The sequence below is a fragment of the Balearica regulorum genome, chromosome 1, assembly GCF_011004875.1.
Source record: "Balearica regulorum gibbericeps isolate bBalReg1 chromosome 1, bBalReg1.pri, whole genome shotgun sequence".
NCBI classification, from domain to species: Eukaryota; Metazoa; Chordata; class Aves; order Gruiformes; family Gruidae; genus Balearica; species Balearica regulorum.
Window position 1 is genome coordinate 91677044 of NC_046184.1, and position 23370 is coordinate 91700413.

The 23370-nt window shown below is 42.2% G+C and overlaps 1 protein-coding gene across 28 annotated transcripts in view; it reads left to right on the forward strand.

The window, feature by feature from the left end:
- The window catches only part of ZBTB20 (zinc finger and BTB domain containing 20), a 516306-nt gene that overhangs the window by 453869 nt on the left and 39067 nt on the right, over positions 1-23370 (forward strand). For all 28 annotated transcript variants that reach the window (XM_075765562.1, XM_075765621.1, XM_075765517.1 and 25 more), the window contains 2 exons: positions 440-536; positions 7782-7969. The gene's annotated coding sequence lies outside the window, so the exon portion shown is untranslated. The remainder of the gene's footprint in view (positions 1-439; positions 537-7781; positions 7970-23370) is intronic.

Sequence of the window (23370 nt, forward strand, 5' to 3'; positions counted from 1 at the left end):
TACCTTCCTTTTCCTGCCTTTCAGTCCTGAGGAAGTGTTTGTTGCTGCTCTGAACAGGACTAGCCTTGTTGTTCTGATGAGATGCACTTGAGTGCCAAGTTTGTGCTAGCTCTCCATCACTGCTCCGTGCTCATGCCATTAGAGTGAGCAACTTCTCAGAATGAATCCTACTGATAGCGCTTTGCTGGCTAATTCTCGCTCTCCTCCTCACTTCACCAGAATAGGTTGCATGGGCTGACTGGGGTAACCGGGGACTGACTCTGTTGTCGTTTGCAGCCAGGGCCAGAGGGATTGAAGCGGGAAGAACTCGGCCCTGCCAGGCTGCAGCCAGCTGTACTGACAGCGAAGAATGCCAGTTAGCGTTGCAGCAAGTTTTCTTGCTCTCAGTAAATAATTATTATTTCCCCCTGACCTTTCCTTTTCGTTCTTTCTGGTACAGACACAGCCTCTCTCTGTTCCCTGCCCCAATGAACGTCTGCACTAGGTCCAAGGCTTGGAGTAATTTACCTGAAGAGTGATACCATTTGGAAACCACTGTAAGTATATTTTATCTCTTATAAAAGACTTCTTGTTTCAGAAAAAAAAAAAAAGACATATTTAAAAAACAAAAAAACAAACTGCAGCACCTGTGAGCATTTCTGAGGAGGGTAAGCTAAGTTTTGCTTTTGAAATTTGCAAGGAAATATGTGGGCAAAAGATATGTCAATAAAAAACTGTTAAATATTTAAGTCATAGCCTCACAGCATAGTTCAGCAATGGCTGGTTTGATCTACTTGTATCTTTTAGTTTGGCAGGTTCTCCTTGCTTATTGCTCTAGTTCGTGCTGTTCTAGTGGGTTCATCCATGTTTGTCTTTGGAGTGTTTATCTTCTTTTTTATTCGTGTTACTTTTTAATGAGACACCTTTCCTCTTATTGGTGTTTCGTGCAATGCAGGTTGAATTTACTGCAACTCCTTAAAGATCTACTCTGGGCTGGTGTTTCTTAAGGCCATTACAATTTGGTAAATTTGGCTGGATTACATAGGTGGAGTTGCCTGAGAGAATTTTGACTTTGTGTTGTGGATTTATTATGCTCTGAAATTATCAATTCTATGTTATTTGCATTTTTTTTCCCTGTAGAGTTCATAGTTTTGATATGTTACGATCAATTCTCAGTGCTTGCCAGTATTGTAGCCAAGATGCTCTGAGGTTATAAGTCAGGCACGTTCTGTAGGCAGGGCCTAACTTTCATGAGGTTTAGATGGAAAAAATGAACAAATTTGGGGGCATATAAGCTCCACTTCAGGTCTGAAAAAGACCCAGCAAATTTCAATCTTAGTTTAACTTAATTATGTTAATCAGTCTCCTGTAAGGGATTTTCGAGTTTATTTTACTTTTCTTTGTTGATTAAATTTTCCAGGCTTTTATTGCACTATAACACTGGGCCTCTCTTGTCAGTTCTCCTCCGTGCCTCCCATTCTTACTCTGCAGTGTTCTGCTGGGATTTCTCTTTCGTATTACATTTTATGGCGATGTTTTCAGGAGTTTGTGTTTTCCATTGTATGACACAAACTTGCAATCAGAGATTTTAAACAAACTGCCAGTCATGTAGCTGTAACAGCATGAGGATCAATGTGGCTGCAAAATCATCAGAGAAGCTGTGTGAATATTCAGGCAGTCAGCCTGTGCAGGACTTTTAACTACTGAAGCAACACTTCTGGCAGGAAAACTGGGATGGCTCAGGTGGTTTAAAGCAAGCTTGTCTCAGGAAGCTTCACCCTCAGCTCTGGTGTTCAGTGTGCCCTGAATTTTGAGGTGAGGTCTCTGGGCAGATTTCACTGCTTTTCCCTGTTCTTTTGGGCGCTTTTTTTTTTATATTCAGTGATTATACTCCTCTCTCTCTCTCTTTCGCTTTGTCAGTTTCTAAATATGTATTGTCAATGTCATGTCTGGAAGAGACACAACACTGGCAGTGATAAGCACTGATATCAGGAGCTGTGTTAGTCGCACACAGGCAGAGGAAGAATGTGCAGCAGAACACTCAGGAAAAATATCACTTAAAATCAACATGAACTATTTTCACACTCTTATATTTTTAGGATCTGAAAAGCCAGTGTTTGGGTTTTTTTTTTAATTATATACAGTCTCTGTGAATTACTAAGGTTACAGACAAACTATACACTAGTGAGTTGAGCGCAGTGCTCGGGCACTACAGGCATCTCTGACCTGAGGGCACTTACTAGAAGGTGATGCCATATCTGCAAGGAGAAGAAATAATGCCTGGAACATGGGTGGGCAGACTCAGCCAGCAGCAGCACTTGTAACAACATCAGCAACCCTGTGGCGTGTTCCCTCCGTGCTGTTTAGTATGCGATGAACAAAGGTCTGGTTGGTGACCCAGCCCTCCCTGTATTCAGAGGCTGAAAACTGCCTCATTATTGTTCATTATGTAGTATTATTCTCATACAGTCACATTATCATAGCTTCCCCTGAGAGCCAGGATGCTACTGTGGGTTCTGCGCAGCTATGCTGGTTCCTATACCTGCGCTAATTTGTTCATTGCTAACCTGGTGTCTTTGCAGGACGGAGAGCTGTTCCCTGTGTAAGGGAAGGTTCAAGCGTTAGTTATAGCTGCTGTGTGAGAAGTACAACAACATACATTGCCTGTTTTTGACAGAGACCTGGTTTGGTGGCCCTGCTGTGAGATGTTAACTCATTGAGGGGAAATTCATTCCAAACTCAAGTAATGGTTGCAAGGGAGGTATATGCAGACAAGTCGTGCGGAGAGCAAGTGGTGGGTTGGGGGATAGAAGGCTGTGTGCAAGAGTGGCAGCAAGAAGGGGGAAGTGTAGCAGGGGTTTTAAAGGAATTCCAAAGCTCAGAGGTAGTAATTAGTTTCTATATAGCTTTGAGGTTAGGATATCCAAAATATTATCCGTTCTGCCTTCAAATTAAACAGAAAGGAGCCAGTTCTGTTTCGCAGCTACTGCCCAGATCATTGCAGTCGCTGCAGCATTGCGAGTTGTCCACCATTTGAGACCTCGTTGTATGATAGTGTAGTGTTAAGGTACATGGAAAGGAGGAAATTCCTCACTGCAATGAAGATACTGACAGAAAATAGAAATAAAAAGATGGCAGTGATTGTGTGGCTTGCTTTACACATGAGCTGGAAAGTGCTGATACACACAGTTCAGTTCAGGGATGACAGCGGATGCAGTTAGCCTGGTAGTAGGTACTGGAGAGCATACAATCAAGAAAAACAACAGTACATTTTAAGTGGTGCAAATGAACATAATGAAAAATACAACAATAAATGTAAGGGAATGCCAAAAGTGAATACAAACAAAAGAAAAGTACCTGGACATAGGATAGAAAATTTAAAGAGATGGAGTAGGTAGGGTGTTTAGAAATGAACTGGATAAATCTCTTACAAATTAGTAGCAAATATGAATTCTGCAGTTACCCTCAAGACTCAAATTAGCTTAGAAAGGTCAGCATCTTTTCTGTCCCCAACTTCTGGGAGTCTGTGCATACACAGAAGTGCCATCTCTTTGCTATACTGGCCTTCTGCTGTCCTTCACAAGAAGAAAAGATGATGATAGCCCTCTGATAATTTTAAGAATGAGTGCAGTATTTAGAAGGACTTGTAACGCACCACACGTGTGTGTGGAGAAGGCGCTCAGACATAACTGGAGATCACACTGGAGCCCCTTGCTCCAAGGGCACGTTCCCAAGTCTTTTGCAAATAAGTTGCAACTTTTCTTGTCCTTACTAACAAGTAAATATCAAACTTCTTGTTTCTAGGATTAGTCTGTACAGAACATAATCACATGAACTAAAGTAGCAAGGTAGACTGACCCTTACTACGGAAATAATCACACAGGACTGCCAATCAATGAAGTCCAGAGATGGTACATAAATAGATATAATTTGGGAAGGTTCCACAAACAATATTTATTACTTGTTTCATTGTCACTCCCACCCCTGTACTTTCAGGGGTTTTGACATAGCTATGACAAGTCGTACTCTTACCCAGTTAGTGTGCCATTTTACCTTCTGAAACATGGAGATATATTAGAGAGCTAGCTGATGGAAGTGCTCATAGAGGAGGTGTGCAATCAGAAAAAAAATTAGGTTGGAAGGGTCCTCTGGAGGTCTCTAGTCCAATTCCCTGCTCAGAGCAGGGCTGACTTCCAAGTTGGATTAGGTTACTCAGGGCCTTGTTCAATTAAGTTTTGAAAATCTCCAAGGATGGAGATGCCACAACCTGATCCAGCGCTTAACAACTCTCCCTGTGAAGACTATAGCAATAAGATAGCAACAGAAGTAGACAGTGTAACTGAATATAAGAATATTTAATTAGAATATATAGGTGAAGATCATAGCAATAGGACCTTACTATATGAGCGATAACGTAGAACAAAAGGATAGCAACATACTTACAGCAATAGGAGGATTTTTCTGGCTTTGCCCATTGTCCTTTGCTGGCAACAGCAGTCAGACATTGCAGACTGGAGAACAGCCTTGTTTGGGTTTCTTCATAGGTAGTTTTGATCACTATGTCCCCAGGATTTTTCTTTTCTGAAAAGTTTTCTTTAGATCCTTCGCTGACTTTGCTCTTGCCCTTTCTCGGCCTTCCTCATGTGGAAGGCTGCATTCCTTTCAGGTGGTACTGAGATGCAGGGTATGTCTAAACAGTCTAAGAGAAACAAACTGCTGTGGAGAGGTATTGCCTGGAGTGCCAGTCAGCACCATTGCTTCTCTTCCCGTCCTGGTGAGCACAAGTCACCAAGCTGTAGGACTCTGATGTGGAAAATTGATGACACCAGTATCTTGATAACATAGTGTCAGCCTGAAGAGCAAAATAGAAAATAAACAGATTTGGAAAGGAAGAAGCAGAGGGTGCTGCACATAGCTTCATTCGTGTCATTACCTGTTGTCCCTCTAATTAGTTTTGAAGGCCTGGGAGGCACAGGCAGGATCAGCCACACGATGAAGCAACAGTCAGTGCTTGGTCTAACAACACAACTGTGGCTGTGCTAGTAGCCAACAAGTCATGCTTGCTCAGACTGAGCCCCTACCCTGCAAATAACAACAGCATCCTGCCCAGGGGAGGCGGCTTTGTGTGTGGATAGAGCTGGAGTCAGAGGCTGTATTCCAAGCATGTCACTTGGGTTAACCCTGAGCTGAAAACAGACCTTAAAATACTGCAGTTCAGCTTCCAGGCACAAGGGACTTCATTACTCCATGCATCCAGAGTCTAACCCTACACACATCCTTTGCTGCCTGGACAAAAAGCCATGCTAACTGAAAGCTTCTCGGGCAGCAGTGCCGTAAAAAACCCACTGTTCCATACACAGATTCCCCGCAGCTCCCAGTACGTGCTAGCTGCACGTGGGAAAGTCATGGGATCTGGAAACGAGGCGTGTGAAGGTGTGCCAGAGTTCATGCGCCAAGGATCGATGCAGACTGTTACGAACAAAACATATGCAGTCCATATACTTTAAAATATATCTGCTCACATACAAGCTCTGCATCTCATCCATCCTCATCTGTGTAGCAAGAGATGGATCCCGGTGACAGCACGGGGAACAGACGGAAGGATGCCCAAGCTTGGAGTGACGAGATGCTCTGTTTACTCTTTGGGAAAAAAATATGCTTTTAAATGGTTCTATTTTCCTTCCATTTAAAATGGAGTAAATCAGTTCAACCCTTTGCTATACCTCTACAACTTTAAGGTCCATTTAGTCATCTCCTATTGATTTAGATCAGACTAGACTTTAGCCCAATATATATTGAGCATATTGATTACATATGTGGAGGATACAGCAGCAGTACCATCTGCCCGTCCCGTGGTGTGGGGATTTTTAGCCCCTGTAATCCAAAACACATCAGAGCTGCCAGCAGCTGCGGGGTTATCAGCGTGACTCTCTGTTGGCAGTGGTTCACCTGCAGAGCTCAGCGACCTGCAGCACCCCAAAACCCTGTCTGTCTGGGGCCGAGTGCCTTTTTCTGCATTTTGGCTAGCCCAGGGCATCCCTTCAGCATTGGGCAGCCCAAGGCAGGTGCCGGCGGTCAGCCGGACCCAGCACCTCCTGGGGGGCCTTTAAGAAGGGGAGGAGGATTTATTTCATTTCTTTTTGGCCCGTTTAACTTTTTTTTTTTATTCTGATTACATTTTATTCTTCCCTCCTCTCCCGTAGTTTTCACGTTCCGGCCGAGGAGGCACGTCGCCGGGGCGCGGCGGGCGGGCAGGGCCGCTGCCCGGGGTGGGTGGCCGGGCCCAGGCGGCTGCTGCCCCCCGACGGCGGCCGCCGGGAAATGGCGTCGGGTCCCGGCCCTGCCCCCGGCCGGGCGTGCCGCCCTTGTATAATGCCTTTATGTAACCGGCCGCGGCCAGGGGGTCTCCTCCTCCTCCTTGTCCCCCACACCCCTCGGGAATGGGGCTTTTCTTGCTGTAAGATCGAGTTGTTTAAAAATTGAGAGGCCAGTCCAGTCCTCAAAAATAACGTTTTGGCACGTCAGCCTCATGCGGTCCTAGGTGGGATGCGTGGGAGCAGGGCACGTGGAGGGAGGACGCTCCACCATGCTGCCACGGGCTCCCACCTCGGCCCTTCAGGAGGAGAGTCTGTCCCTGCCAAGAGGGGCCTTAGCCAGTGGCTGGGGAGCTGGAACCGCACACGTGGGGCCTGGGCGGATGCAGGGCAGGGCAGAGCCACCTTGGCTCCAGCAGCACCCCCATGTCTGGGGTGGCCCTCGTGCAGGTCAGACACTGCCCCAAAACCATGGGTGTACAGCGGTGCGAGGCGCTGCTTCAACAAGTGCCTGCTTCCAGGGTGACCCGCCACTGCTCCCACCTCAGGAGCCAGCAGGAGATAACGGCATTTTATTTGAATGGCTTCCACCTCCCTGGCTCCCCCTGCTCTCTCGCTCACAAGTGTGGCCGTGGCTGCCCCAGCGCACAGTGGGAGCTGTCAGTTGTTTACCCAGCCACCATGGCCACATACTAGGTCAGGGCAGCCATGTGCCCAGTTGGAGGCCTTGAAGAGCAGAGGAGGTAGCACCTTCACCTGTAAAATGGAGGGGAAACAGTGAGATGTGGGTGTTTGCTGCACAATTCGAAGCCCGCTAGTTCTCTTTGTGCCTCAGTTTCTCCATTTGTGAAATGAAGGTGGTGATTAACTGTCTGCTTAATGTTCCTGTGAGGCTTAATTCCTTGTGTTTACAAAATGCTTGGAGGTCCTGTATGGAGGGAGGCGTTGAGAGCTTGTGTGCGCTGTGCTTGTAGCCTGTTGTTTCAAGCTGTAAATCTTTACTTAGATGATCTCTGCATCTCAAAATTACTTCAGTGCTTTTCCCTACAAAATGAGTCTCTACACTGATTTGTTTTGAACTGGAAACTTCCATATTTGTTTGCTTTTCAGACAAATCTATTACATTTCTGTATAACTCTGTCTATTCAGAATGCTATAGCCTTGGTTAATATTTGTCAAATGGAGCTCTGACTGTCTAAACCACTGGGATGAGTTTTATTTTATATGTCATCAGTAGGGGCAGAATGAGGAGCTTCATGCTTGGCCTGTTTGCTGTAACACAGTCCCAGGGCCATTGCATCAGAGTCAAAACAAGGAGCAGCTTGTTTCCAAACAAGAAGCATGGAAGAAAGTCTTCTCTGCCTCCCTCCCTGTAAGGGAAAAGGGCGGGGGGGGGGGGGGGGAGAAAGTTATCTTTAACAGATTCTAAAAATGCCTTTTCCCAAATATGCAGTCAGTCCCTTCAAAGGTCTCTTTGTTTGTTTTCAGGAAGAAACCCAAGACAGCTGAAAACCAGAAGGCGTCTGAGGAGAATGAGATTACTCAGACGGGTGCATGCAGCGCCAAGCCGGGCCTTCCCTGCCTGAACCTTGAAGCTGTTCCGTCTCTGAGCCCGGCCCTCATCCACTCACCACATTCACCAACAAACCTGCACGCACGCACAGGGTCATCTGATTGTGAGTACACCAACACACCGATGGGTTGCACCAGGGTTCTTGAAAACATGCTCCTTACTGCAGACCAGGTTTTCCACTTGGATGCTCTTTCCATAATGGCACAAGCAGGACTTCCTCAGGGCTTATTTTCCCCTTCTTTGGGAATTACCACTGAAACAGAGCATTTTGTGTTAAGGTCGCGATAATGCAATCAGCCAGAGGAAGCTGAGAGCGTGGTGTTGGGTCAGGTTGCTGCTTCTGATGAATTAAAAGGGAAGACCCCTCAAGCGTGTCTCTTTCCAACTAGAGCTGTAGTTATTCCTCTGCAGGTAATCACATGCTTCTCATTACCCAAGCGTATCTACTGATGGAGATTTTCAGCCTCTGCTGTGTTGCAGTGGGAGAAAACAAGTGTCTGGCTCTGACACCCAGGATTGTAAAGGATTTCAACCAAGAAAGGGGAGAGTATTTTGTGGAGAGAATCAGTCTGTGAGACTCTGGAAAATCTTTGTAGACCTGTGTGGTTGTACCAGTTTAAAGCCCTTGTTATGAGAGCATTCACTTTCAGATTACTCAGAATGGGTTAATTGGCCTTTTAAAAATGCTGTTTTCCATTTTGCCAAAAAATACAAAAGTAAAGGAGGGGATGATTAAAACTGGATTTTGGAAAGTTAGAACTTACCCTGTCAGCTCTTCAAAATGTTGTCATTTCACAGTGGTCTCTGCCTGGAAGTCTCTTGGGCAAGAGCGCGCAGGGTGATGTGAACGTCATCATTCACTAGTTTTAGAATATATAGTTTACCTCTTCTGCAGTGGTTTTAGGATGTTGTAAAATTTACGAGGGAGGAAAAAGGAGAAAGAAAGATGATGACACCAGGTTTCAAGAGCTCAGAAGCCAACCAGACTTTGCAAAGGCCTATAAAAAAATCAGGGCATGACAATAAAAAAATCAGATTAAAAAGTATGTATATCCTTTTCTTTTTTTAATTTAAAAATCCTGCCTCAGGGCCAAGCTTGGAAGCAGCCAGGTTATAGGGATCATCACTATCAAAATCACTTTAGCTGCAATTTATTCCTGTTGGCTTCTGACTTTATTCATGCTTCTAGAGATCTTGATTTTAATAGAGCTGGTAAAAACATTCGGGAGACCTTCCTAAATCTCACCTGGTGATTTGGGGAGAAGAAAGAGGTGTGAAACAATTGAGCAGCAGGCAGCACGCAATTTGGTATATACAAGAATTCTCTTCGAATTGGAGATGTCAGGCTCTTTGTTAAAACTGGGGTGCAGTTTTGTCTTGTAATGTTTTCTGAAAACAAAAAGCTTGTGAAAAGATGCAAAAAATGAGCAGAACAACAAGAAAAAATAATCCTTATTTTCAAACAAAGAATCTCTTTATCCCATTCACAAAGATGAAAGAATTCATTAGTAAATGGGATTTCAAACCTCACACTGATGTTTTTTGACAGTACAAATGGAAACCCATGAAAGCAACCTTAGGACAGAGGCCAGCAGGGATTGTAGGGAACTTGGAGAATGAATTCCTGCTTTTGCTTTCTGAGGTGGCCAAGTTCAGGGGTGAGGAATATTGGCAGAGGGCAATAGGGGGCAGATGGAGCCTGCAGCTCTTCATGCTCTACCTGTTCTGTGGACAGAGTCTTTTAGACCCCAAAGTTTTTAATGTTCCCAAATCACCTTCCATTCCTACTAAATTCACATTCCTACTAATTAAATATGAGTAAACTGCAAACCCAGGTTAGATGTTCCTCTCACACTGAAGTTTTCTTTTTTTCAGAAAAGAAGTTTAATAGTATTTTCAGCATTAATATTATCCTACCTCAGGAACTGTTGAAATTTAGTTCCCAAAATACAGTTACAGTCCTGCAGAAATTCAAGAAATGGTAGGATGTCTTGTGGTGTTCATCTCTGTTAGTTGATTCCATGTGCTTTGAAACCAATGGAAAAACTCCTGTTGTTTATGATTGGTTGTAACCTTTATCAGGCTGTATTTGTTTGGGGCGGTATGCATGTAATTAGTGTTTGGCATGCCCTTGCAAAATAGCAATGCCAATTTCTCACATGAACTAAAAATGAGGCATGATGAATATTTACTGCATATTTACTATAGCTATCTCCCATGTTATGTGTGTTGTTTGGTGGGGTTTTTTTAATTGCCTCAATCGTTAGTACTGGAATACATTCATTGACCCAAGAGATTAATATTTGTGGCTCCCAACATTTAAAAATGGGCTTCCCTGTCATTATAACTCCTTCACCTTACCTCTTGCCTCCCCTGCCCTTTCCCCCTCACCCTAGAATCCCTCCCTTTGTCCTTCTCTTTCCCTCCTCTCAGAGCTACATTGCCACATCTTTTTTCCTCTCAACTTTTGGACCTGTGGTGATACTTTACTTCCCTGGTCCAGCAGCACTTCCTGACCTTCTCTCTACCTTCTAGACACTACAGCATTGCTTCTCCTCCCTTGCCCAGGCCACCATACTGCCTCTACCCCCACAGCTGGGCAAATAATATTTCATTTTCAAAGGACATTCTTCATTCTGGTGGGGAGTTTTCTAGTGGATGGTAAATAATTTTAAAATACTTAAAAACTAGGATTAGACAGGAAATTTGAGAGGAATTTTTGATGAAAATATCAGAAACACCCAGAAAGAGTCAGCATGGTAGGGTATATCAATTCTTGGAAAAATGCACTGATGTACAGATGGTTCCATAAACGCTCATTCATGTATCTGGAAAAAAGACTTGGATTTTATGGGCCACCTATTCAAATCAGTTTGAAATCTTCACTGACCATTTTGCATGCACAGTCACTAGTGCTTGGCAGAAAACACCACCACATATTTATTATGAGAAATATTCAGAAGCCAATCTACTTTAAAAAATCAGGGTGCTTTTGGAATGATTCAGATCAAAATACTTTTTCCAAGCATAGGAAATAAAAACTCTATGATAGCCATCTGCTCCTCAGCTCTAAAAGGCAGAGGTGAAGAAGCCTAAGCAATAGTTTGAATGCCAGTCTTACTGAAACGAGTACTTAGCAAAAAAATCTGAGTAGAGTCATATTTGATGCACAACTTAATTTAGGGATTAATTCTATAGTGTAGTACATTCTGCATGCTGTTTCTGGTGCCAGTTATTCCCAATGAAATTGCATTACTTCTGACCCTTGTAGGACTAGGTCCTAGATTTCTGGATTTGAACATTATGATATATTTCCAGTGCAGATGAATCCTTGAAGCAAAATCCAGAGCCTAGTATGCATTGTGTCCAGTTCCCACCTCTTTCAGTCTTGGGAAATGCTAGCTCACGCAATGCGATTGGAGAAGTAAGTTAGAGGAAGAGGTGCTTCCTGAGGTACTTGCTTTCATGTAGGGCTTGGCAGATAAAAAGCACCACTTTGAATTAATTTGGAATTAAGTCATAGAGTGAACTGATAAAACTCCAAATTAGTTATACCTCTATCTACTCAGCTGTCACAAAAACATGTAGCTGCTTACCCAGAAGGAAGGTGTTTGTGCAAAAAGCTAGAAGGATGTGCATGAAGGCACAAATTCAGGAAGGGTTACAGAGGAGCAAAGGAAAGCATATGAGATTGGTGCTATTTGCAGTTTTCCACATACTTTCTTGCTTATGGATAGGGAATGCATAAAGTTGATAGAGTCCTAATTTGAAGGCTGAACTGCCTCAGGTAAAGCTTCTAAAGATTTTGCTGAGAGGGGAGGAAGTCATCAGGACGTGGCTGTATTTAAACTGATTTTGTCTGTATAGGCCACTTCAAGAGCCCTTCAGAAAGCATCTATAACTATATATGTTTTGCAAGTGCCAAGAGATAAGATCATTTTGGCAGAAACTTTCACGAGTTCTCAGAGATACAATCAGACAAAAACTTCATTCAGGCTCTGATGTATGCATCTTAACAGATGTGTCCAAACTCAAAGGAATCCCACGAGAACAGTGCAACTGAATCTCTTTGTCTCTGTTGATAGTTTAAAAAGTTATTCTTAGACATTGGATGGTCCATCTGTGAAGGAATTTGTTCCAGACAAGGGAAAAGCAACATCTTTGCAAAGAGTTTCCATGGGACTGAGAGGCAAGTTGGACAATCATTGGAAAAATGCTGAAGCAATTTTTATGATTTTAGAGAATACAGAATTCTTGCAAACACCTGAGATTCTGGTAGGGAATGAAAGTTGAGAAGGAAAGCGAGGCATGGATGATTTTTGAAACATCCATGAAACAGTCATTGGCAAGACATTGAGATGGGGGAGGACTTTCTGAAGTTATGTTTTAGCAAGGGACTGGGGAGTTTTTATTCATTACATAGAATGCACTTTATAAACACTGTTGACAGTGGACCACATCTGAACCCTTTGTCATGGCTGACTTGGTCCAATTCCAGCATTTTTTAGCTTTGTGTTGTGGTTTAACCTGGCAGGCAGCTGAAACAACCACACAGCCATTCCCTCACTCCTCACCCTCAGTGGGATGGGGGAGACAATCAAAAAAAAAGTAAAATTTGTGGGTTGAGATATAAACAGCTTAATAGGACACAAAAAGAAGAGAATAGTAGTAGTAGTAATATAATAATAATAATAATAATGATATACAAAGCAAGTGATGCACAGCACAATTGCTCACCACCTGCTGACTGATGCTCAGCTAGTTCTCGAGCCGCTGCGCCCCCCACCCCAGCAAACTCCCCCAGTTTATATACTGAGCATGACGTCATATGGTATGAAATATCCCTTTGGCCAGTTTGGGTCAGCTGTCCTGGCTGTGTCCCCTCCCACCTTCTTGTGCACCCCTCACCTCCTCGTTGGCAGGGCAGTATGAGAAGCTGAGAAGTCCTTGACTGCTTGGCAATAACTAAAACATCAGTGTGTTATCAACATTATTCTCATCCTAAATTCAAAACACAGCTTTAGACCAGCTAATAGGAAGAACATTAACTCTATGCCAGCTGAAACCAGAACATTATCCACCCCTTATTCCATACAATCTATGTCATGCCCAGGTCCCACACTTTGCAATACATCCCAGTTAATGATCACCACCTTTCCTGTCTTTTGATATATACACACAGATATCATTCCCTTAGTAATCCCTACAAAATGTTCATTGAGTTTGTTTAGTCCGTAACTTTGGGCTCCGTCTGTCCATCTCCAACAGTCCCTCAGGGCAGGAGAGATGGTGTGAGATGTTGGATTGTTGCATGCCAAAGCTAACTCTGATTCCACCATTGCTGAATTTACTAGGTTTTCCTTAAAGTTCATCCTTCATTAATCTGGGTGATTTGTTTAATGTAATACCGTTGATATGGCATATAGCCACCATAGAAGTTATGATATACAGTATTATATAGCAATTAAAATCATACAATTTAATTTATTGGCTATTCTCACCCACAATCAAATCCCCTTGAGGTACATATTGGACTTCTCCATCTTCCGCATCATCCACCAAGTGCACCCAGGTCCTTGAGCAAAAGCAATCCCGTGGATGGGTTTGCCTTTGCCCAAGACAGGAGTAACCCAGACTGTCTTCCCCAACACATGCTTCATGCACACTAAGGGGACTTTACCCCCTTCTACAGTACGTGGAAGTTTTGTTTGGGCAGGGTCAGCTTGATTGATAGATCTCCTAGTGTTAACTAACCAGGTGGCCTTTGCCAGGTGGTGTTTGAGGGTGTCACCACCCCATGCTCTCAGTGTAGTCTTTAGCAGTCCATTGTATTGTTCAATTTTCCTGGAGGCTGGTGCATGACAGGGGATGTGATACACCCACTCTGTGCCATGCTCTTTGGCCCGGGTGTCTATGAGGTTGTTTCGGAAATGAGTCCTGTTGTCTGGCAACTTAATTTAGGGATGAATTCTATAGTGTAGTACATTCTGCATGCTGTTTCTGGTGCCAGTTATTCCCAATGAAATTGTCACCACAAGACTTGCTTTTCAAGACCCAGGATAGTGTTCCGGGCAGTGGCATGGGGCATGGGATTGTTTCCAGCCATCCGGTGGTTGCTTCCACCATTGTAAGCACATGATGCTTGCCTTGGCGGGTTGGTGGAGTGTGATGTAATCAATCTGCCAGGCCTCCCCATATTGATATTTCAGCCATTGTCCTCCGTACCACAGAGGCTTTAACTGCTTGGCTTACTTGATCACAGCGCATGATTCACATTCATGGATAACCTGTGCAATAGTGTCCACCCCTTGATCATGAGCCCATCAACATGTTGCATCTCTTCCTTGATGGCCTGAAGGGCCTGGTGAGCTGTAAATAATTCACCCTTACGTTGCCAGTCCAAATCCACCTGAGCTACTTCAGTCTGAGCAGCCTGATACCCCTGCTGGTTGTTTTGATGTTCCTCAGTAGCCTGACTCTTGGGTACATGGGCATATACGTGACGTGCTTTTACAACCAGCTTCTCTAGCGGGGCAGCAATATCTTGCCATTTTCACAAGATGGGAACTCCAAGGCAGTCTGTTTTCTTTTTCTCCTTCTAAGTTCTGATTTTGGTAGCTTGATAGTCTTCCAGCATAATGAGGAAAGGCAGAAAGGGAACATCACAAGGTTCCTGAACTCCACAGAGCATTGAAAGTGGATGTGGAAACTCTGGGTTTTCATTTTCTTGAGCAGCTAGAGGGACCCACCATTCCCTTCCCATGAATCAACAAGTTTGATTTGCCTGGGTCTGATATAGAGGCTAGATGGATCTTAAGATGGTTTGGCCTCATCCTTTACGTTTTAGGTTTCCTGTGTTTCTCTTTGAGGTTCTGTGGCAGGAAGACAACGGTTACGTGCCCTTATGGTCTTCCCTCTGCCTCTGGAAATTTGTGGCTGTGAGTCCCTAGGAACTGCTCTGGAGCTTTCAAATGATCTCCACTCTGAGAGGAGGAGAGGGGCCCTAATTCTTCCAGCTTCCCTGTTTTCAGAGGCAGGCAATATGTCAATAGTAATTTCATCTGTATTTTTGCTAATCTATGTTTGGTATGTGTTAGCTAATGCTGAATATTTTTAGGTTGGTTTTGGTGCCCTAAGAAATTATGTATGTTTAGATATCTATTTTAAATGATATAATAATAATGATACAGGCCTTTTCTGTAGCAAGCTAAACTGATAGCAAAGACATCCATAGTTTTTAGATACCGATGTCATGACACTTAATTATACTTTCGTCTCGCAGTACATTTGAAAGTGGTTTCTTTGTCCTGTAGGTTTCTGTTTGTAAGATTATCAAAGAAATACCAGCTACAAATGACTTGTGTTTTCACAGAAGTAGATATATGTTGCTTGAATTGTGTAGAGACAGAAGTAAGTACAAGTTACAGGTATTTAAACCTATAAGCTGAGCTCACCCTGCCTCTGTTGAAAAAGTCATCACAATACACTGAAGAATTGGCAGTGTAAAATGTTGTACTACTGATAGGAACTGGTCTCTGTATTCCTAATCAGTACACTAAGTGAGTTTTGTCAGGTTGGTCTCTCGGGCTTTTCTTCTCATGAGAAATGACTAATAGCATATGGTACTTCAGTTATGAAGTCAGTGAGTATGTTTTCAGAAGCAACTGTGTGACTTTGGAGCCTAAGTTTCACTGATGCATAAATCACTTAGATTTATAACACATAGATGCTTTTGGAAATTTGTCTAATTATCCTAAATGTTGCTTCTCTTATTCGATGACCCTGTAATACTGGCTTGATGCAAGGTTGTCAATTCTTGTGGTATTCAGTGCTTTTCTTATTGCTCTCCATTTAGAGAACTCTCAGTGATAACGTGCATAATTTCAGCTTTGGTTTAAAACAGCCGAGCAAGTTTCTAGCTTTCATCATTTCAGGGGAGAACTTGAACATATGTCCTCACTGTATCTATTCTTTCTAAGTACCAGAGAAAAGGATAGAAAGACTTCTTGCTCTTTACAATTCCATAGCTTATGTTCTTAAGATTTTGAGGTGACTGAGTTGATAATACTGTGATATTTCTGTTTGTAAGTCCTACTGCAGCCACTGAGACATACTGTAACTGTCCAGTAAGATATTTGCAGTTTGTTTCTGAGTTTACCTGTCTTCAGTCTGCCCCCCCTAGATTTTTATTGCCATTCTTTAAGTTGTGAGTATTCTAATAAATCCTTCCTTTATATATGGGATGAGTTTTTCAACTGCTTCACTCGTGAAATGAGTGATTGATTAATACTATACAACTGTCTATCGCTGTTCAATGTATAAAGATGTTCTAGTACTCTTTTGTTGTTTGGGATTTGTTTGGTGGGTTTTGTATATGTTTTTTTAATAATAGTCTCCAGAACAGTGCTTTCCTCTTCCCCTTGAGCAACAGTGCTTTCCTCTTCTCCCCCTTGAGCTAGCTTACCTTCTTCCATCATCCTCCATTCTGAAAATAAAAGCAATAACGTCAATTCCTCTGCAGAGTTTCTGTAACCTGTTTGATTACCTTTACCACTTTCATGGATGAGTTGTCTAGCTAACCCACTGAGTCTACTATTTGCCTACTTAATCTATCAACCCACATAATCTACACCACTTCTTCGGTACCGGTCATTGCCCCTTAAGCTTTCTCTGTCTGATGTGTTTAAATGATGTTTTATTACAGTATTTGTCTTTATATCTTTAGTGTTTCTTTCTTTAAATTTCCTCTTCACCCTACCTAATCTTTGTTTTACATCTAGCCTGCTACAGTCTATGCTCAGTTCTATTAGTGTCACTTGGGCATGATTTCCATGTTTGGAAGGACACATTTTCAGCTTCAACGAACTCTTATACCTTGTTATTTAACCATTGTAGTGTTTTGTACTTCCTTATTTTTTTTGTTGTTGTCCTTGGATGTGCATATGGACTCTAATAAAGTATTATTAATGCCACCTCCCTGCTGATCTTATGGATTTTACTTCCTTATCTTTTCCTTTCAGACTCTTTCTGACTAACTTCCTCATCTTTTTCCAATAGTTGTTCCTCCTGAAGTTGCACATACCAAAACTGCCACTTTGTATGGTCTGCTTGAGGAATGTCAGACATAATCATGCCAATCATTGTTATTTCATGTCTTAACTGTCTAACATGCTACTGCTGTCATCTCCTCTGTCCTAATCAGGTGAGAAGATTAAACCAAATGTCCCACATTTCCCTAATATGGTCTGCAGAGGGACACTTCATGTAGCAGAGTCAAACATAAAAGATTTTCCAGTGTTTGACAGGTGACTTACTTGAAGGAAACTAAAGCAGCTGCATCTACATCTCCTTTTGCCCTACTGTGTGTTGTTAAAACCCTGCATAACTCAATGCTTACATCTCTCTTGGTTAGTCCTTTGTGAGCTTGCTATAGGGAGACACCTTCCATGCTTTGAGAAACATTGACTGGTGCATTAGTTGCCTGTTTGTTGCAACTGCGCAACTCCAAAGTTACAGATGTAACAATAAACTTGGTTACCTTCTGTTCTTTTGTACCACTGTGATTTGTCTAGCACTGGAGCTTTTTGCTGTTCTTATCTAAGCTTCCATAGTCACTTTCTCCTCTTTTCTGTTGTTTACCTATGGTAGAGTAGCCATGTAATCTTTGTGCTGTGATCCCACTCAATAACTTTAGAACAAGGTAGGGCCAGAGCAGTATTCGAATGAGAGAAACCCAAAACAATTCTTGTATTGTTCTCGGCTAAACAAGGAGAGCACTCTCATTCAAAATATTTTTGAAGAGAAGCCTTAACATGGTACTGGGAGAAAACCTGAAACAGAAAACCAAGGTACTGTTTAATACTGCCTACTAATATTTATAAAGTGTGCTAAGGGATGTTGGGGGGAAAATCACTGTATTTCCACAAGAAGTGTGGTGTTTGATCTACTCTACAGGTGAAAGTCAGTTGTAAGCTGTGAGAGTGCCACTAAACTCCGTCATTTGCATCAGGGTATTTGCCTCACAGCCAGGTGCACAGCAGACCACAGTGATATGTTCTCACTGGCACTGTGCATTTGGGTTCCCAAGGACGCCAATTATCATTGTTTCTAGAGGGAATGCCATTGTGCCATCTTTTCATTTATGTTTTCTGTGACTGTTTTCATTGTCCGTGGAGTCATTTACAAGGCTAAAATAACATGAGATCTAGTCTTATGTATCTACCACTCAGGAACTGGAATACAAAGAGAATTCAAGATCTCTAGTTAATCTGTCAGCACAAATAGCTCCTTGAGGAATTAATTGTGCCTACGAAAAAAAAGGATAAACAAATCCTAGAACCCTGCTTTGTTGTGTTAAATGCTGAAAGGATCTCTGCCGGGCTGGGATGCGCAATATATACTCTGTATCAATCTGTGACATGCGGTGAAATGCTTCTTCTTGAAAGCCCACAAGAGAGAAGTAGTATAAATTAAGAGTAATCTCACAACAGCTATTTTTGAGTTCTTAACCAGTGAAAATGTAAGTGTAGCAATATTGTGCATCTATTAAAAATCTTGAAAGGCTCTTTATAACTAGATGATAGGAGTGATAACGTGTAATTTATTGATGTTACGCAGATAGAGAAAAAACCACAAAGTAGCAATTTTTGTGTGAAAAGGGGTATGATAGAAGAAATAAAAACAGAGCAAGGGACTTCTCCCCACAGCTTCATGCCTGTGTGTGAAGCCATGTCAACTTTAAAAAAAATACCTTGTGCCTTCATCCTATGCAGTGTTTCAAAACAGGGCATATTCCCTGTATTCAAAAGTAAAACTCCCAGATGCTCTCTAATGTTTTTGGCTGAGTAGAGGGTAGAATGTGCCTGAAGGCAGACCTGAGAAATAACTCTCATGCACTGTATCAGTATGACCTGTTGGTATCTGTATGCTTGTGTGTACCTGTAATTCCAGGGCCTTTTCCCTGGGAGGGGAAAGAAAAAAAAAAAGGCGGCATTGGAACTGACCATGTACATTTAATGCTACAGATCCATCTGATCATATCAAGCCACCCATGAATGCTGTGTTGTTTATTGCCTTCATTTATTAGCTTAAAGCATTCTGCCATCCATTTCTCCTCCTATCAAAACTAAGTAGGTGATTTTGGAAATAAGTCTGCTCCCAGGGATTGCAGAGGTCTCACTGAGGACAGATATTTTCCCTGTGGCCTTCAGCGTCGTTGACGTGAGCATGTGCTGTTTCCCACTGATATTTAAATCTGAATTATAAGCGGGCCTGAACACCCATCCCATAAACTCAAAATAAAGAAGCCACAGTCCAAAACAGTATGAATATCTGTCTCACGATATTTCTAAATTGAAATATTCACCAAAGCGCCCAGTTGTACTAGTTAACAATTACCCTTTCACTAGTAGATAAAAAAGATAAATGGAAAAAATAACCAAATAAAATCTAGCATTTTCATGTGATAGCTTTCCTTTACTCAGGGCTGAGACACAGCCACTGGAAGAGATGAAAGAATCCTTTTCCCAGCCCTGAGGACTGGCATTTAAGTTTTTTGTCCATTCCTTGTTTCTACCGTCAACCCGAACAAAATCTCCTAGATTGAAAGGCCTTTCTCTGGAAGCATGGAGGGTATAAGTAGTGGTCTTCCGCAGGTCTCGGCTCTCCCATGAGAGTCAACCATTTCTGACTGCACCCTTTTCCTAGACTGCTACAAACACTCCCTGTAGAGGATTCTAGCTTGAATAGAAACCTTCTAAACAGGTAATTATCTTAAGAGGTTTTAATCTGTATTTTCCTTTTAACCAAAGCCCGCAGGCTTTCAGGCTTACTGTATTTAACCACACTCAAACTGATAAGCTTTTCCTCCTTGTCTTTCTGCCTGGGGGGAAAAAACCTAACAATACAGGGCAAACGTGAAAGAGTTCATGGAATAACAATTGTCTCTTTTCAAGACATCTTTTAATATATTTGCACCTATTATCCTTCTAATTCATTCCTCCTCCAGACTCTGCTTCCACCTCCAACCCCAGCCCCTTCTCCCCAAACAATGCTTCTGAGAGAGGATATAAGTTTATACAGTCCACCACAGCAAGATGACCAAAAGCAATCCCTCTTCACTTTCCCTATGGGTATTCAGTCTGAAATAGACTACGAGGATTTAAACAAAAGCCCTTAAAGCAGGTGAAGGTATTCTTAATGACTACAGTAAGCTTTTAATCCGGACCACAGAATAGCAAAATAAATCACCTTGTTTGCCTACATTTTCCAAAAAGTTTATTCTTTTTTTTTTCCCCAGAAGCGTCACCCTAGTCTTTGAGTGGGGAGTGTTCACACCCTAACTTCATAAGCATTGCTGGCCCATCTCACCTCTTCCCTGTTCAGTGGCTCTCTTGCTCCAGGTTTGCTTCTGCAGCCTGCCCTCAGAGTACAGGCACCTGGCACTGTGAAGGAAAACTAGCAGTAGATGCACCTACATTTTTAAAGAGCCAAACTGCCTTAAACTTATAGCCAATTAAAACAGTTGGGCCATGCTGGGGCTTGGCAGGATTGTGCGGGAGCTCCTCCGGAACAAGCGAGCGTGGTTGAAACAGTTTTCATGTAGAATGCGAAAATGTTCCCTACCAAAGAAGGGATGAGCACAGCCTCATTTCTCTTCCTAGGAAATGGTGCCATCATGTGGCCACGTTGTTTTGTCTGTTACAAGAGGGCAGTTGTACAGTTTTCTCCCTTTACATTTTAAAAAAGGGCATTAAAATGCTATTTGATGAGCCTGTCTTTTGCTAACATAAATTAGAGGTTACAGCTGGCCGCAGCACAGGAATTAACACCGTTGTAATGATATGGCCAGCCTGTTGAAATCCCCATTAACACACTTGTGACGACAGTTTTGGTGGTTCTTCTGTTAACGTAGTATGTATTGCTTGGACGTGTTGTAGATACCTGCAGGAGAAGCATAGCCTATCCCCCATCAATATAGTCCATGTCTGTGCTAGGGGGATATGATGGCATGGCTGTAGCAGCAGAGGGTCTGCAGACAAGGGCTGAGAGAGGAGCTGAGAGAAATGGAGTGTGTGTATATGTGTACCAGTGTTTACAGTGGAGGTATATTGGACTGGACCCTAACTATGTGTCTGTGAATAAAAATGGCTTTTGACTATGCCCTCTTTACTCTAAAGCATCTCTGGAATTCCTAAAATAGCAAGAATACAAACTGGATTGAAAGTGGGAAAAGTAAATACCCTGGCTAAAAATGGTATATTTCTTTAACTTAAAAATAGCTGAATGTGCTGTAACAGTTTGAAACCCTTGGTCACCAGACTGTTATGAATTGGAGCTAGTTTTTACCTGGTGTTTTACAGTTGTAAATAGGATGCTCACCCTAAAGAGTTATAAAGGAATCAAGGCACTAGAGTAGCATGAGAGGAAAGCTTCTTTTTTGTAAGCCTAGAAAAGAAAATTTGAAGAGACTTACGGAGTTAATTCTTGATCTTTCTGTAGTGTTCTTTAACCAAGGAATGCAAAACAATTTGTTAAGATTAATTAAGGCAGGCAGTCCTTCTGCAGAATTGGATGCATGACGCTTTCCTTGTTCTACATGGGAAGCAAACTGAGGCACAGACATTGCTGCCTGCGGATTGTAGAGCAAACAGGATTAGCACTGACGGACTCCTCCCACAGTCTTTCAGGCGAAGCGTAGGAAAGTGATTCATTGCCTGCTCCCCAAGCATGCAGGCTGAAATAGTGGCTTTTATGCTTGACATTGGGGGTTTATACCCACTGGACATAGAAGCAATTTTATGTACAGAACACCTATGGTTTAGTCTTCAGTTTTGTGTAAAATGGGTATCTCATCATTAGGTAGATGCTAAAAAGGACAGGGCAATTAACTGAATAAATTGTCCATAGGAAATTTGCTGAACATTCTCCAGTCTGCAGAAAAAGCCTGTCTCCTGAACAAAGTTGAAGCAAACTCTTTCTTATTAGTTGTCGACTTGATATGTTTGTTCCTTGGAGGATAAGGTTGTGTTTGTGTGTGCATTCATTTCTGTCTTTCAAATAAACGTAGTTATTAGACTATGAAATTTAGAGAAGTTTGACAGCTTTCAGAACACAGTGATTCTTTCTTCCATAGAGTATATTACTGACACGTTAATAGATGTTGTGCTGGTAAAAATACAGTACTTCCTGTTAAATGTAGACTGCTACATATTTTGATTTTAACAACAATCTGGTAGGGTTAGGGCAATTCATGGTAGTGTCATCTGGTGTTTGTTTTGGATAGATATTATAGAAGGAGATACTGATTTTCAAGATGTTCAAGCAGATGATTGGGTGAAAACTCCAGCAAACCTTTAAAGCAACAGAAAGCAAGGGCTGCTCCTGGTCAGATCTCCTGCTGAGGATACAAATGTTCTGCTTTCCTGAAACTCCATACAAGCTTTTCCTCTTGCAGGCCTCTGCTCAGAATGAGGCCAAATATTCACGAGAATCAGTCCTAGCAGGGTTGGCTAAATTGGCCTCTCTAGCATCATTGAGATATACTGAGAAGTCAGCCACTACCAGGTTTTCAGGATTTGAATTCCAGTCACTTCCTTGAGTGGAAAAAATGTTGCTCCACTAAATTTGGTCCCAGAGAGTTGGAACCTGATGCAGGACTAATTTTGTGTATTGAAACACTAAATATGAATTTTTGCTCTGTTAATCCAGTTTTATTTTAGAGTAACTAACTTGAGAACAACAGAAAATAAAACTTCGTCACTAGGGATAAGTCAGGTCATTGAAGCTGAAGAAAGCACCCATGGTTATAGTGCTAGGTTTGGAACAGGAGACACTAATGTATGGGAATGAGAAAATTGTAGGGCTATATTAGCTTTCATATGTTGTAATGGAAATGCTTTATTTCCACTGAACTATCATGTTTATGCAAGAGTTGAGATTTTCATTCCAAATTAAGGATTCTTTACTAAGGCATGGCATTCTCAAGGAAAATATGTCAAGTTTTGTTTTGATAACAGGGCTTTGTTTGAGTTTTTTTATTCTGCAAGGTCTTTAAACAGTATATACGAAGTGTCTCAGGCAACTGTTCCATTCACCTCACTCAGCTACAGTACTTTATCCACTTTAGGGCACTGCATTTTAAATGAAAGAAAGACAAACTGGATAGAAGACAGAAGAAGATAAGAGTGAGGAGAGTACATATAACCAGTGAGGAAGACTGGGAGACCTGAGTTGGTATTTTCTGGAAAAAATACACAAAGTGAGGCACCTTCCAATATATGACAGTGCTATAAAGAGGAAGGTGGTCCATATTTTTCTGACTGCTGGAGGAAAGGATGAGTAATTGGTTTCACAGTTAAATAGTAGGAAAACTTTCTTGCTATAAAGATAGTAGACTGTCTGGGGAGGGAGTGGAAATCCCCCACTTTGTTGTTTTTTGCAAACATATTAGACAAATTTTGAAGAGATGGTGTAGGTAAATTGTTCCCACCATGAGGAAAAGGA